The following is an 11,032-nucleotide window of genomic DNA, read 5'->3' on the forward strand; positions in this document are numbered from 1 at the left end:
GTACGGTGACGTGACTCCCGGTGTTTTTCTAGGAAAAAAAATGGAAAACTTAAACCTGTTTCTCACACATTTGTTCTTTAGAGGGGTATTTTTGTAAAAATTATGAGATTCAAGAACTACTGTGAGGGCTGTATTATTCTGTGGAAAGAGAAAAAGAAATCAAACCTTATCTCTTTTATCTCATCTGCATCTATCCTCTTCCATCACTTATCTCTGTCTGTTTCGCTTCACTTTTTTCTGTATCAAAACTTTAGTATTAGGTTTTGCGTCCTCTTCGTCTCTATCATAAAAACATTAGATCTTGAGGATTTATTCTGAATCGGTGAAAAATAGGTGATGATGCTTATCAACACCAACTGAAAACCAAGATTCATCTAAGCAAACTGAATTGAAAGGTAAGTATCATCTTTATTTATCGTTTCAGTTCAATCGATTAACTTATCCATCTCCAAATTGAAATTTCAGAAGAAAAAGAAATCGATCTCAGTAAACCTAAAAGCCTGATTTCATCTCAGTTCTCTTTTCTGATTCGTTATCAGTTTGTGCATTTTTCATACTTTTAATCCGTTGGTTTCTTTTTGTTAGTTTTGTTTTATTGATGGTGTGTATTCTCTTTGTATTCAGGCACAGAAGAAGTAGAAAACTCCACCACCATCTTCAAATCCAACTAAAACTAATGGAGGTAAACAAAAGAAGAATATCAATTCATGATTAAATCTATAATTGGTTCTTCTTTTATGTTGGATTTAGGTCTTTTGCTGTACTTTTTATTGATTTGTTTTTGTTTTGTGTATTTTCTACAGAATTGGAGCTAATGAAAGCAAAATGAGAAGGTTAACAACATGCTCATGTTTGATAAAGATAGGATTTAATCTGTGGTTTTGCTTTGTAAAATCATTACTTCAGCTAGTTTATGAAATATTATGCATATTATACCATTTGAAAAATATGGGTTTTCTTATGTTTCTAAATTAGGATCCTTGTGCTGGGAATTTGTGTTGTTACATCTTTGATTAAAATGGTTTCTGTGGTGCATCAGTTATCGCAATCCTTAGTTCACCGCTTTCCAATTGTTTCGTGGTTGACATATTCACCATTGTGAATCTCTTATCAAATCAAAAAAAAGTATAAAGTTTGCTTTTGATGCATTTTTTGTTATAGTTTTGAAAATTTGTGTAATGGGATTCTTGATACAGGACATCAATATGATAAAGTGTGCATTAGCATTAATGAGTCATTTAAATTGGCGAAAACGCCTTGCTTTTGATCATTTCATGGGTAAGCAAAGCCTTTACAATCCTATTTCAGTTTGCTAGCTTGATTTTTGGGTGTATAATATTAGGAATTCTTTATATGTAGTTTCTTTATAATTTCTTATTAGGATGGACGTTAATTGCATCTGTGTTTGTCATCACAATGCTAAAATCTCATTTTGTGGAACTGTAGATGCTTTTAAAGCTTTTATTATTATTATGTTGTTTGTCTGGTGTACTGATGGTTAGCAGGTGCTTTTCTGCATGACTGAATGATGGAAAAAATATAAATCTTGCTCTAAATTGCAGTATGCAGGGGTTTTAAAAGCGCACGCTTCGTGCAGTAGGACTGAAGCTTTCTTGGCATATTTCTCTGTTATGTTTGAAGTTTGCATCCTATTCACCAGAGGGGTGGTGGCAGTGTGGTGCATATACTGTAATTTGCATACTGCTCATTTGAGGGAGATGCCTCTCTTGATGTGCTGCAGGTGGTCCATTAGTGTTTAAATATTTTTCGTGGTTGTAGTAATGAAGTTCCAACTCTCGGACTTGTGAAGATTAATGGAATTTTTAGATTTAATAAAAATATATATACAAAAATATAAACAATGGACGAGAGGTACTGGGACTAAAGATTCAGCCATTTTTCATTTTCAAGTGGTTCAGAATTTAATTCTAGGCGATTGTAGTTCAAAACAAAACAAATATTAACTCTAGTTTATTGCCAAGATATATTTTATAAAATATTACTTGTATTTCTTAAGCATGGCATATCAAAAATCCCTAGGACTAAGCATACTCCATCAAATGAAATCACAAGTAATTAATTTAAAATCTTAATTCAATTAAAATTAGTGCAAAAAGTAAATAAAAGAATTAATGAAATTACCACATGGATAAAATTCGACCTCCTCCGTCGTCCCAGTGTTGGGTTTAGCTCATCATGATAAAAACACGCTCAAAATATTTATTTATTTCTCAAAGGGTGTTTACAAGGATGAAAATGGAGATGAAATAATAAAACAGTGAATGTGCGACCCACATAAAGCGTCCAAAATGAACGACACAGAAGAAGTGCTATTGTTACTGTAGCTTTAATACCCACACCTACGACCCACGCCTGTGAGTCTATTTCACTGTTGAAAAACGACTGCTGATGCAGGCCCGTTCTTCATGTTCTTCATCTTCATCACGAACAGCAGCAGCAGCAGAGAGAATTCGTGATTCTTCCTCTGCAGCTTCCTCTCTTCTCCTCCAAACTCTCGACAGCCCTTCTATGTGATATCAGAAACCTATTTATACTCCTCAGCCTCATTTAATCACGCCCAATTACTCTAAAATATTCTCATTTACTCGGGCGGTAAAGAGAGAATATTTTTGAGATATTTCTTTCCTTTCTTGCCTTCTCACGCTGTCGATTAGTGTTTTCACGCTCCAACATGCTGCAAACTCGTACCAAATTAATTCACACTCATGCAACAAAGTGTCTCCCACGAATTAAACTCGACAATGTTGAGTTTTTCTCACCAAATAATACACGACTCTGTTTTCTCCAACTCGATTATCTAGCCAATTGTGACCCAAAATAACACCTGGAAAAGCTTCCTTAATCCTCCAGGAACAATCTCAACCAATTACAGCTCTTGAATCTCTCTAAAACACGTCCGAAAAATCGATCAAAAATCTGCATTTGCGCTGCCAGTTTTCCCGCCAAAAAGCTTCCTTTGAATTTGAGAAGAAGATGTCCTCCCCCTAATCCTACACGGGTGTCCCTTTAGCACTTGCCCTGGGGTGCAAATAGTAAATCTTGGGTGGAAATAGTAATTTTTCTGGGTTCCTCCGGGACATTTCTGTGACGCTTCCGGTGCATTTATGGGGTGCCTTTAACACTTTATATTGGGGTGTAAAACACCACTTTTTGAGCCCATTTCGCCGCAAGGGCTTATTTCTCTAAAATTTCCTACAAGAACACAAAATGACACAATAAGTACTTAATCGAGTCTAACAATACAGAAAATTGAGAACAAAATAGACACATAAATGCGTCTATCAAATACCCCCAAACTTATTATTTGCTAGTCCTCGAGCAAAACTAATAAAAAATAAATAAAACCGAGTTAATCTCGGGAGGGTTTACCAGAGGTGTGACCACAAAACCATTACTCCAGACCCTAGCTATCTACAACGAACCTTGGAAGGCACTAAAGAATCTCCTTGGTTGGCATACAATCATTGACTATAAGAGGAAGAACCCTTATGCGAAATTCCAATTGTTGTACACGAGTTTGCACTCAAGCATACTAAAATTCATATAAGTGACAGAGCTCTACTCAGATAGTTGCACTATGGACATCATATTCGGAGTCAAACTAATCATATGGATAGAAAAAGGAGATGGAAATAGAAAAATGTAGATGGTTTTGATGTTAACCAAATGATCGATGTTTCACATATCTGTCTGAAGGCCACTGCCAGAATGAACCTATCCTAATGGACTGAGATACCGGTCTGACTAATATCAACACAACTGGCATATACAAGGGAACCAGTGGTCAATAACTTAAATCTAGATCAACAAACTGGCAAATACAAGGGAACCAGCAGTTGACTACACAGAACAATAAAAAAAAAAAAAAAAATTTTAACTTAACGGCATGAATAGATCTTTTTGATCCAAGCGCATGCTTCTTGTCAGCAGATTACACGATATTTCCCACGGGTCCTGCATTCCACGCTTGCTTAGGCGACGGAAACAGGGAGAACACACGCATATTGCTATCCAAGTGTTCATATTTATTCCGATTGGTCTAATTGGTCCAGTCTCAACTTTTTTTTTTTTTTTTTTTTAATAATACCCTCCTTAGGGTTAAAAAAAAATAAAGTCCAATGTCCAGAATAAAGTCCAAATAAAAAGTCCAAAAATTATGAAAAATAAAGCCTATTTAAAAATCCTAAAAAAAAATTATGTCTTTTTTTTTCTTCTCTTTTAGCTTTTAGCTTTTAGCTTTAAGATTTTTGTTCCCAAGTCCTTAGTATTCAACTTCGAACCTGTAAATCAAAGACACAAAAAGAAACGTAAAAAGGAACAAATAATAGTAAAAAAAAAAAACCTAAAAAATCTACCTAAGCACAAATCCGCGTCGGCGGCGCCAAAATGATTAAAAAAAATTTCGTGGTTGTAGTAATGAAGTTCAAACTCTCGGACTTGTGAATATTAATGGAATTTTTAGATTTAATAAAAATATATATACAAAAATATAAACAATGGGCGAGAGGTACTGGGACTAAAGATTCGGCCATTTTTCATTTTCAAGTGGTTCAGAATTTAATTCTAGGCGATTATAGTTCAAAACAAAACAAATATTAACTCTAGTTTATTGCCAAGATAGATTTTATAAAATATTACTTGTATTTCTTAAGCATGGCATATCAAAAATCCCTAGGACTAAGCATACTCCATCAAATGAAATCACAAGTAATTAATTTAAAATCTTAATTCAATTAAAATTAGTGCAAAAAGTAAATAAAAGAATTAATGAAATTACCACATGGATAAAATTCGACCTCCTCCGTCGTCCCAGTGTTGGGTTTAGCTCATCATGATAAAAACACGCTCAAAATATTTATTTATTGCTCAAAGGGTGTTTACAAGGATGAAAATGGAGATGAAATGATAAAACAGTGAATGTGCGACCCACAGAAAGCGTCCAAAATGAACGACACAGAAGAAGTGCTATTGTTACTATAGCTCTAAGACCCACACCTACGACCCACGCCTGTGAGTCTATTTCACTGTTGAAAAACGACTGCTGATGCGGGTCCGTTCTTCATGTTCTTCATCTTCATCACGAACAGCAGCAGCAGAGAGAATTCGTGATTCTTCCTCTGCAGCTTCCTCTCTTCTCCTCCAAACTCTCGACAGCCCTTCTATGTGATATCAGAAACCTATTTATACTCCTCAGCCTCATTTAATCACGCCCAATTACTCTCAAATATTCTCATTTACTCGGGCGGTAAAGAGAGAATATTTTTGAGATATTTCTTTCCTTTCTTGCCTTCTCACGCTGTCGATTAGTGTTTTCACGCTCCAACATGCTGCAAACTCGTACCAAATTGATTCACACTCATGCAACAAAGTGTCTCCCACGAATTAAACTCGACAGTGTTGAGTTTTTCTCACCAAATATTACATGACTCTGTTTTCTCCAACTCGATTATCTAGCCAATTGTGACCCAAAATAACACCTGGAAAAGCTTCCTTAATCCTCCAGGAACAATCTCAACCAATTACAGCTCTTGAATCTCTCTAAAACACGTCCGAAAAATCGATCGAAAATCTGCATGTGCGCTGCCAGTTTTCCCGCCAAAAAGCTTCCTTTGAATTTGAGAAGAAGATGTCCTCCCCTTAATCCTGCACGGGTGTCCCTTTAGCACTTGCCCTGGGGTGCAAATAGTAAATTTTGGTTGGAAATAGTAATTTTTCTGGGTTCCTCCGGGACATTTCTGTGACGCTTCCGGTGCATTTATGGGGTGCCTTTAACACTTTATATTGGGGTGTAAAACACCATTTTTTGAGCCCATTTCGCCGCTGGGGCTTACTTCTCTAAAATTTCCTACAAGAACACAAAATGACACAATAAGTACTTAATCGAGTCTAACAATACAGAAAATTGAGAAAAAAATAGACACATAAATGCGTCTATCAATTAGCCTGATAAAGCAATTAACTATTTGACATCATCCCTGTTGGAACTAGAGAAGAACACCTCACCCTGTTGTCTTGTTATCCAAATATCAGTTGGCCCCGTTGTGTACATAGATGGAGTAGATGCTGGTAATCACGTGGGAGCACTCAATTTCTGTAGATTTATAGTTTTGAAGAGGTTTCATGTCATAATTTAGTCATTTCTGATGTATTATGTACTTTTTTTTTAAAATCAGGACATGGTGGAAGTGATGGCGTCCATGGATACATGTATTCCCTTGATGCTGTAGTCAATGACTTGGTATGTTTCACATGAACGCTGAAAATAAACGAGAATTTTATCTTACTCCTTGTGATTCATTTAAAGAAAATTGCTTGAAAAAGTAATAATTGATTTGTGTTTTTTGTTGTCTGTTAAATAACAGAAAGCCTTCATTAAGAAGATGTTAGCAGAAAATTATTTTTTTGTATAGAAATCATGGGATCTGTGACAAAAATCCTTCCGTTGATGTGCATAGACCAATTACAAGAAAGATTGCTACTCAAATTTCTAACCAAAACCAACCTTGTCAAGTGGTAGTTCGTTTCTCTTAGAACCAAAATGTTGCCCAGTAATCTCTTTGTTTAGATGTGATATACGAAATAGATTGGTTTTCCTTAGGTTTATTCAAATGTTTGCAGGAAACTAAGAAGCCAGTACAGAATTCATCATCGATTATGATTGAAAAAGTATCAAATAAGGTCATTATAGATGTAGATGAATATAGAGAAGATAGTTCCTTCTCCGATCCAATGTTTGTGAAGCACACTGAAGCAATTCTTGATGAAGTCAAAATCTTCGAGGATATTGACTTAATGGTATGATGACTTTGTGTTTTGTGTTAAAGGTTTGTTCCTTATTTTCTTGTAGTGGAAACAGTGTTAACAGTTCTATAATGTAATGTTGTAGGAAGAGGAAGTTGAGATGGAGGATATTGTTGAAGAACTCATTCTGGATATTGATAGTTGCGACTCAAAGAACACACTTGCAGTTTTAGATTATATCGATGATATATATGCTCACTACAAGAAAACTGAGGTTAGTCTCACTGTTTTCAACTCTTACTTGTTTCAATTTTGGTGTAGCATTGTCTGATTTTCCTACTCCATTTACTCAAAGTGCACATTTGAGAATCAAGTGCTAGTCTTACTTGCTTTAGTGACATTCTTCAATCTGAATACCTTCAAATTCTTTGCCTAACTGTTCCAATTGAGAGTGTACTTTACCTTTGCTTTCTTTATTGTTGAAATCCCCAAAACTTCAAAAGTAAGAATGCAAAAGTAAGATAGGGTAGACTTGTAAAGCCTGAGGTAACTTGATTGAACCTTGCCTGTTTTGCAGAATTCTAGCTGTGTATCTCCCAACTATATGGTTCAGCAATCCGACATCAATGAGAATATGAGGGTCATCCTAGTTGATTGGTTAATCGAGGTATACGAAATTTTGACATGATTTTCTGTCTCCTAGAAAGGGTAAACAAAACATATGCTAAGCATCCTTCTTGGTTTAAATCTTGACGGGTGCATTATAAATTTGAGCTCATGGATGAGACATTATTCCTTATGGTTAACATTATAGACAGATTCTTATCCCACCAAACTGTGGAACGAAAGAAACTTCAGTTGGTCGGAATTGCAGCCATGCTTTTAGCATGCAAGTATGAGGAAGTTTCAGTACCGGTTGTAGATGATATTATTCTAATTTATGACAAGGCTTATACAAGGAAGCAAGTTCTTGCTGTGGTAAATGTTTCACTTCTAAGTCATATATCTCTTATCAAGTGTGTTTAGTTTTTCTCAGTTTCGACATTGTGATTCTAACACTGCAGAAACATGTTTAGCATCCTTAGTTTTACCCAGTTTCGACATTGTGATTCCAACACTGCATAAACATGTTTGCAAGAGAAATCGATAGTAAATACATTGCAATTCAATATGTCAGTTCCAACTTCATATGTATTTATGAAAAGATTCCTTAAAACGGCTCAGTGTGATAAGAAGGTTTGTATAGTTAGTCTTCCATCAGATTAAACTGTTGATCCATAGTATTTTATAACTTTTTATAGATTGGATACTAACATATTTTCTGCATTTTGAACCAGCTTGAGCTTCTCTCCTTTTTCTTGATCGAGCTATCCTTGGTTGATCATGACATGCTTAGGTTACCACCATCTCTGTTAGCTGTTGCAGCCATCTACACTGCTCAGTTTACTCTTAACAGGACTAGACATTGGAGTAAGACCACAGAGTGACATTCATATTACTCAGAAGATCAATTACAGTAAGTGATAACTTCTTCCTGAACACACCGAATTCCTTGTTTTTGCTTTGGACATTCGACAGGTAGTGCCATTGTTATGAATGTACACATTTAGCCGACATTTATGATTGTTTTTTTTTACGAGAAGCTAGTTAAATGTTCTTAATTTTAATATATTGGGGTTTATCTCATGGTAGACATCTTCCAGATATCAGATTCGTATTTTTTCTCCAAATTGAGAAACCATTTGTACTCCCCACTAAATATATACATTTTTTTTATCAAAGGATGGTTTCAGGTGGTTCTAGACTCGGAACAGTGATGGAGTGGAACACAAAGACTCCGTTGTAGTGGGATTGGGAGAATTTAGTCATGTTCAGTGTGAAAGTAAATGAAATTCCTAAGGATTCGCAGCAACCTACTGACTGGGGTGTTGAAGGAGACGGCGGGGGGAATTGATAATGGGTCTTTCTGTTCTCCGCCTGGTGGTGGGAGAGATGGTGCTAGTGGTGGTGGTCATTCTGGGTATGATTTGGGAAATAGGTCTTCGTCTAAAATTTCTATTTCAGCATCTATTGATTCTTCAGGGAAAGTAGGAAGTAGTAAATCCAAGTTTAACTTTGACACAGTTGAAGATTTGAGATAGTTGAAATTGTAAATTGAATTCACTATTCAATAAATTCACTATTCCATACAAAATGAGTTTAAAGTCGCTATTATATTCAGTTTCGAAGTCATTATTAATTAATTCCCGTTTTTAGTTTTTGATTCAGTTGAATCAGCTTTGGATTCAGCTGAATCAATATCAATTTTTTTTTTATGAAATATCATTAAAAAAACTATTGTTTCTGTTAGTTTTTGTTGATCTACTGTTAAAGAAAGTAGTTTTTTTAAAGAATTCAACTTTTGCCAGACACAGTCGTTTTGGAAAAAACCACTTCTAGAATGCAGCTGATGGACACAGTCGTTTTTAGTGATATTACTTCATGTCCTGACAGTAGTTTAACTTCCATTTTCCACTAGTGTGAGTTCTGCCGAGGCTAGAGTAGATCCTGCCACGCAGACCCTTGTTCACGGCTTATGGGTTCCTACCACTTTTGCCGCTGCTTATAGAGATATTGTAGAGCGTGGTGGTGGTCATATGTCGAAGGCAAGTCTTCTGGACGTTCGCATTTTGTGTTATATGACTAGGAATCTCTTGGAGGTCGCCGACCAACTTACGCGTGTAGGGGACGCATCTGTTGACGCGGCGATAATGCGCGGCTGGGAGACTGTTGTACAGTCTGCATACAATGTTCAGTTTCCAATAGTGTGGATGGAAGAGTTGTTGGAAAAGTTGAAGAGTCGTAACGACCCTCGTGGCCGGCTTACTAGCCAGATTTCCAAGCTAGAGGAGGAGCTGGAGAAGCGATCGGAGGCAACTGTTAGTAAGAAGGAGGTGCTGAGTTTATTGCTTGTTGATGTTGGAGTAGATAATAATGAGGTGCTTGAGGAAACCGCGGAGGCAACGGTTCGTGCCGAGCTTAAGGAGAAGCAGCATGAGTTGGCTAAACTCTAGTCTGTTTAAGGCACTTCCTCTTTGTGTTGTCTTCCCCTTCGTTTTTCCTTGGTTATGTTGGACTTGTGTTTTTGTTTTAAAGGTGTGTTCATGTTGTTTTTGTTGTCTTTTTTTTTATTAATCGTGGGATATTGTGGTGACTAGTTAATTATTTATTCTGCTATTTTTGTTTATTCTTGGTTTCGTGTTGCGTTAACTATTCATAATTTTCTTTTGTTGTTGGGAAGATGTATGGGGTTGGGTGAGCGTTTTGTAACGCGCTTATTACCCTCTCCCCCCACCACCACAACCCACCCCACCCCACCCCTTTTTTTGGGTAGGCGAGCGTTTGTGGAACGCGCCTACTCCCTTTTTTTTGTCAAAAGGGAATGATGGGATGGGTGGGAGTTTGTGAAACGCGCATACTCCTCCTTGTTTTTATTCAAAGGGAGCGATGGGATGGGCAGGCGTTTGTGGAACGCGCCTACTCCCCTTCTTTTTATCAAAAGGGAGCGGTGGGATGTTGGGAGTTGGGCGAATGTGCCTTCTTCCCCTTTTCGATTCTTCTTATTTTCGTGACCTTCTGTACGATTCTTAATCGACTGAGTGTCTTTGGCAGTCTTGTAGCCTTTTCATAAACTTGTCAGCTAGTTTGGGCGTTGCTGGCCTCCCTTTGGTTTTTGTAGATTTGCCATCTGACTGGATGCCTTTGGCATTCCTGTGGTCTCCTCGTAGGTTTGGCATTCAGTCAGGTGTGTTTGGCGTAGCTTTTTGTAGATTTTTCAGTCGATCAGGCGCCCTTGACATTCCTGTGACTTTTGTGGATTTGTCGGCCAACTGGGCGTCATTGGCATTCCCAAAGCCTTTTGTAGATGTCGGCCGGTCATGCGCCTTTGCATTCCCGTGACCTGTAAATTTGTCAGTCGACTGGGCGCCATTGGCGTTCCCAAAGCCTTTTGTAGATTTGTCAGTCGATCATGCGCCTTTGACATTCTTGTGACCTTTTGTAAATTTGTCAGCCAACTAGGCGCCATTGGCGTTCCCAAAGCCTTTTGTAGATTTGTCAGTCGATCAAGCACCTTTGGCGTCCCTGTGACCTTTTGTAGACTTGTCAGCCAACTGGGCGCCATTGGCATTCCCAAAGCCTTTTGTATATTTGTTAGTCGATCAGGCGCCTTTGGCATTCCTGTGACCTTTTGTAAATTTGTCAGCCAACTGGGCGCCATTGGCGTTCCCAA

At 37.3% G+C, this 11,032-nt stretch overlaps 1 pseudogene; it reads left to right on the forward strand.

Annotated features, from left to right (window-relative positions):
- Window positions 1-6,226: 6,226 nt before the first annotated feature.
- On the forward strand, window positions 6,227-9,815 carry LOC113346734 (annotated as a pseudogene).
- The last annotated feature ends 1,217 nt before the right edge of the window (window positions 9,816-11,032 follow it).

The sequence above is a fragment of the Papaver somniferum genome, chromosome 1 (genome assembly GCF_003573695.1).
Source record: "Papaver somniferum cultivar HN1 chromosome 1, ASM357369v1, whole genome shotgun sequence".
Classification (NCBI taxonomy): domain Eukaryota; kingdom Viridiplantae; phylum Streptophyta; class Magnoliopsida; order Ranunculales; family Papaveraceae; genus Papaver; species Papaver somniferum.